Consider the following 6,429-nt stretch of genomic DNA (forward strand, 5'->3'; position numbering starts at 1 on the left):
GTCAGAATAATTAATGTAGAACATGTGTTTTGTTAGACAGAAAAATGGAAAAGAATAGAAAGTTCAGCAATAAATCCCAAACCATGTGGTAATTTATTATGTCTTATAGGTAGCATTTCTCATCAGGGAGAAAAATGTATTTATTTTTGAATAAACAGTGTTAGGACACCTGGGTAGCTATTTGAAAAGAAAAATGAATCCCTGCCTCACACCTTCCTCCAAATTAATTCCATATCAAAGATTTAAATGAAAAAATAAAACTATAACCTACTTTTAAAAATAGAGGAGTTAAAAAATAAGCTCAGAGATTGGAAGCCTTTTAAAGTATAATATAGAAGTCATAAACAATATGACTGTAGGATAACATGCATTTTTAAGTTTTTCAATCTTACTATATCAGAAAGAAAATTATCAAAAATGTGATTGCACCTCCTCCCCACAAGAAGGGTGTGGGAAAACATCATCTTATATATTGCCAAATTGAAATTTGCAATATCTAACTAAATAAAAATTCAGATATCCTTGGAGTCAACAAAAATTCACTTTTAAATACTTATTTTAGAAATGTAGTTGCACATTTAAATGAAATATATACAAGGTCATTGTATATTTCAATACTGCTTATAATAGCAAAAGATTGGCAACAAAACTTAAAAGTCTATCAACAGGGCCTTGTTAAAATATTGTGTATATTATACAATGAAAATCTAAAAATTATACAACTGTATAGATGTCAATGCTTTATCCTTATTGATATAGAAATACTGCAAAATATTTGATTAAGTGAAAAAAGCATGGTGGAAAATTGTGTGCATATTATGCTAAAAATTTTATGGGGGAGAAAAATAGAATGTATACCTATAAAATGTGTAGACTGTTTCTGGAAGGATATATGAGAAACTTGTAAGAGAGAATGCATATGGAGAGGAGAAGTGGGTGGTTGGATAGGGAAAGGGAAATAAACTTAATTTTCATTATGTACCCTTTTGTGCTTTTTGAATTTATAAGAAAAGCGTTACCTGTTTAAAAGTTAGATTTTTCAAATAATATTTAATAACATGCAGAAATACTTTTCTCAACTATATTTCCTACTTCTCCACTTGGATGACTAAGAGGCATCTAAAACTTAACCTGTCTAAAACTAAACTCCAGATACTTCCCCAAGAATCTGTTCCATCGGCCATTTTTCTCATATCAGTTAATGGCAACTCCGTTCTTGTAGCTGTTCAGGCCAAAACACTTGGAGTTATCCTTAACTTCTGTCTTTCACCCGGTGTGTCCAAATCTGGCCACACTGGCTTTCTTGTTATTCCTGGGAAATGCCAAGCACATTCTGGTCTTATTACTTTGTACTGCTTGTGCTGTCCTGCCAAGAAGGCCCTTCCCCCGAATCTGCACGCTTCTCCCTCTTCTTGTCCAAGTCTCTGTCCATATTTCACCTTGCTGAGAACTAACCAGCCCTCTACCCAGCACTTCTGACCCATTTTCACTTTACTTAAAAAAATTACAGGGTAATCACTACCTTTTAGCATAATATCTAATTTCCTTCCTTTTATATTGTCTGTCTCTTCCCACTTGACTAAGCTTCATGAGGGCATTGATTTTTATTTTTTTCCATTGTTGTTTCCCCAGTGAGAGTGTCTGGCACATGATAAGCCCACAATAAACGTTTTCTAAGTGAATTAATGAATGAATAAATGAAGGAATATAAATTTTATAGACCACAACATAAAATAGCATCTACAGTATTAGTTTTGTAAAAAATGCACATAAAGTATTTATAGATTGTTTTTTATAAAACATGTTACATTATGAGCACTTGGTAATGTTTTTTCCTTCCCTCACCCATGAAAGAATATTCTATCATTAATTGCATGGCCTCTTCTCCTACAGTTTCCAGGAGAAGGAATAGATCCCCAGGTTCAGACTCTTCCAAGCAAGATTGAGAAAATAGGTAGAAAGAAAAGATGAATTGCAAGGGGTGAAAGAAGTTAAAATAATTTAGTATTGGGAATGAGAACAGAACCTCTTAGAGGAAGAAGAGAAGCTTGAAAAAAGGAAAGGAGGGGGGAAAAGAGAGAAACACCAAGATGGCAGGATTTAGGATAGTTTTTGGTGGTAGTTGAGAGTGAAGTGTTATGAGCACTTTGGGGGAGCTGCAGGGAATGGGAGGTGGCAAGAGAATGAGAATGGGCAAAAAAAATCTGTAAGTGTTTCTATAGATTATAAATTGTATTCCCTGGATTTTCTTTGAGAATCTCCAGTGAAGAGCTCAATTGCTTTTGATCACTTTTGGAGAGAGATTTTTTTTTTTTTCTAAACTGTTCCAGGACTGGACCACAGGGATTCCTGGCTTTTTAAGGGGAGAAATAAATATATAGCAATATTTAAAATGGTTTGTTCAGAGCAGTGGTTTTATGTGATATTTTAATTTTCTTCTATTTTTTCCTATACTTTTCCCTTTTTTTTTCATTATGAATGTATTACTTTTAAAATAAAGGAGAACATGCTTTAACAGTTTTCATTCCCTTTAGTTGTTTAAAGAGCCTCTGCACAGCAGGCGGTAGGTGCCTGACTCATCCATGTGCAGCCAGCTGGGCCAGGAAAGTAAGCCGCAAGGTTGCAGTCACGCCCAGCTCATGATCATCGCAAAGCTCCTTTCCCTTTCACCTCCACGCTCACTCAGGCTTGCTCTGTTCTGTGCCTGCTTCAACTCCCCAGTGCTCTCAACAGCTGGCTGCCTTGGGTAGGGTCCCTCGCCCTAGCTCTGGCCCTTTGGACCTGAAACAGCAGCTGGATCTACCCCCACCCCCTAATGGGGTTTGGTTAATAACTGTACCCATCTGATTCATGCACATGAAATCTTTGTTTTGTTTTTAATTTTAATTTTATAAAATTTCATCATGATACCTCAGCTGAGGCTACTCTTCCAGGCCTCAGGAGAGGTAGCTCTGGGCTGTCACCTCAGGTGACCGATTTTTGTGTTTACTCAGGACTGGGAGGGTTCTTGGGGAACAGTGCTTTTTGGTGCTAAAACTGTGAAAGTGCCCAGCAAATCAGGTGAGTTGATCACTGCTGCCGCTCCAGGAGTTTTAGTCATCTGCTGAGTTCAGCCGTGAGAAGGACACTCTCCTCCCTCTGTTGCAAGGGTGCTCTTTCCACAACAGGTGAAAGACATGCCCGTTTCTTTCCTGGATCATGGCAGAAATCAGCCTTAAAGTGCAGGAACTGTCTTCCACAGCTCTTGCTCTAAAGGGAGTGACAAGAATGCAGGGCAGGGACAAGGGTCCTTGGAGTACACTGGTACAGCTGACCCCATCCTGCCCATGCCGCCAGCAGAGACTCATAGCCCAAAGGAAGCATCCTGGAGGGGCTTCAGAGGGGCCTCTGTTCACACACTGCCCCTGGCATAAGCTCACACAGCACTCCCACTGGGGTCTGCAAACAAGGCCTGTATCTACACAAACAGGGCCACTCTGTGCTCCCAGTTCTTGGACATTTGCATATCCTGAACCTCCTTTGGGAGAAGAGAGGGTTTTTAGACAAGATTATTTTAAAAACACTAGGCTCTCACAGGACCCAAAAGCACAAGCTCACAGCTTCTAACTAGGTTAGCTAAACAAGGACGTTCCTTGGAGGGAACTGCGAGCATGGACTCTATTTTAGGCATTTTGGAGGAGCACTGGTGATGATGACTTATACTGGATAGAGTGGCTATTTAGGGACATTTATTTTTGCTGAAATATTTGCTGACTATTTTTATAAAGAAATTTAATTCTGAAAAGACAAAAGCAATTTCTGTAGGAGCCTTTAGCAGAGGGCGGGAAGAAGAGGGCAGTCATAATATTGTTGCATTTATGTTGCAATGACACCTTCGATACAGTCTCTTTCGAGTGAAGAGATAAAGAGCCCAAGTGGAGATGGCAGCACACATTTGTCATAAAAAAGAATATTGTCAGCTCTTTGCCTCTGCTGGTTTCCCATAGCTTTCATTTTCCCAACTGGAAGGGACGATGGTAAAGAAGTTCCAAGGGGGTCATGCCCCATTCTGTTTGGGAGGAAAAGAGGCTTTTGGGAGCTGTGAATGCATTCAGATCTTGCAATCTGGTTTTCAGGCAGCTTGCCCAAGATGGTTTCCAGCCACCCAGACCATTGTCCCTGTGCCACCTTCGGGTGTGGACACTTTCATCCTGCTCCTCTGGAAAAGTCGGCCTCAGCAGCTTCTAGTGTTATGGAGGAAATGTGGTACAGCCAAGATCTTTATTCCAGTCACCACATGAAAGTCGTCTGGGGATCTTTTAACAACCATCCATGCTTGGGCTCTACCCCATTCAATTAAACAATTTCTGAGGGTGGGGCCCAGGTACGGATATTTAAAAAAATATCCTAGGTAATTCTAATGGACAACCTGTATCAGAATCACTGCTTTGATAGTCAGAGCCCTTCAAACTTTAATGTGCATATGAATTATCTGGAGATTATGTTATCCTGATTCCACAGGTCTAGGGTAGGACATAAGATTTTATATTTCTGACAAGCTCACACTTTGAGTAGCAAGATGTAGAGTAGAGCATACTGACTAGTTGCTAGGAACCTGAGGGATCCTTTTATTGTCAATAACTATAACTGCAGTCTTAGGTAGGTCTATGGCTGCAGTTGCTGCATCTATGCAAAATATAAATTGGGGCTGGGTGCAGTGGCCCACACCTATAATCCCAGCATTTTGAGTGGCTGAGGCAGGAAGGTCGCTTGAGGCCAGAAATTCGAGACCAGCCTGAGCAACAAAGTGATCTGTATCTCTAAAAACGAAAAAAGAAAAAAAAAGCCAGATGTGGTGGGGTGCATGTGCAGTCCCAGCTACTCAGGAGGCTGAAGTGGGAGGATTGCTTGAGCCTGGGAGGGCGAGGCTGTAGTGAGATTTGATTGCACCACTGCACTCCAGCTTGTGCAACAGAGTGAGACCCTGTCTCAAATAAATAAAAAATAAATTGGACCCAGTCATTACTAATGGCACTTCAAGCTTGGCCTTTCTAAGATTTGGGGGATTTTGGACAGCTGTATGTTGGACCTGGCTTGTAACAGCTTGTGAGAACTGATTGTTAAGTTTCCTGGAATTTTGCCTGCCTGTTGTAAAACACAACCATTATTTACAGTTGATGCAAACTTACAACTAAATAAATTTTATTAAAAACACAGTAATAAGTACTCAAAATTCACTCCTTCCACATTATTGAATACATTTTACAACTGTATATGTTCTTGAAGCTCTTTAGGTGTGTTTTGTTCATATGGTGGAAATACTGTATAATGGTTTGCGACTCTTTCCAACTCTGCATTTACTAATATTCCATTGGTAGCTTGTAATCATCCATGATAGACGAATCTATGCTAGGGAATCAGCCTATCCTTAAGAAAGTAAGCAATGGAGAAAAATGTTAATAATGCAGATTAAGCTTAAAATTAATGCTAAAGCTGAAACAGGATTTAGTTAATGAGTATAATTTGTATGAGAGCAAGAAATAGTTTAACACCAGGTCACATGTCTACTGTGATGACAGTAGATTTACTAGCAAAAGAGCTAGTGGATTGGGATGCAACTGCATTTGTCAAATCATGGTTGAATTGCTTCATAGGTTGACCAGAGATACAAGAGTTTGTCAACATTCAATGAAAGCATTCCATGACAATCAATTGATTATAGAGAATTTACAAAAAAGACCATTGTATATTTTCTTATTATTTATAAATAATGTACCATAATCCTTTATATTACTAAGGTTTAAACTTAAATATATGTGTGTCTATATATATAGACACACAAACATATATATGTATATATATATAGATACACATACACATATATGTATACACATACACATCCATTTTTCCCACCAGAGAAAAAAAAAAAGCCATGTTCCTTGATGCTACTTATGTTGGTTGCTTCAAAATGTAATGTTCATTGGGTGACTTACTCCCATTACTGGCTGAGTGAACCAGCATAGGTAATCCAACCAATCTTGATAAATGTTTCCATCTTATAACGTAGACTCAAAGAGATAATAGGAGTCTAGGAGTTATTGTCAGAAAATATTTCTTGTACTCCTGGGGACCTCATCCAAATAAATAGACTAAGTAGGCATCATGGGGAGAGAGTCATCTATGAATTGACTCAGGTGATTGAGCTCAGAAGCCTTATTGTCAAGTGTTTGTAGATTGAGCCTTGGAGGCTTGTGGTCAGGGAGACATAGGCTTTTCTGTGGAAGTCTACAGTCTGTAGTCACCAATCACCTTGAGAAAGACTGAGGTTTTATGCCAGCCTGGAGCTGATAATTCTTTAAAACAATGTAAGATTTTTCACTAGAAATATAGACCTCAAATTGATCCTCAACAGTAAGAAGATTACTGAACAGTATCATGATGATTAGAAAG

The sequence above is a fragment of the Pongo abelii genome, chromosome 16 (genome assembly GCF_028885655.2).
Source record: "Pongo abelii isolate AG06213 chromosome 16, NHGRI_mPonAbe1-v2.0_pri, whole genome shotgun sequence".
NCBI lineage: Eukaryota > Metazoa > Chordata > Mammalia > Primates > Hominidae > Pongo > Pongo abelii.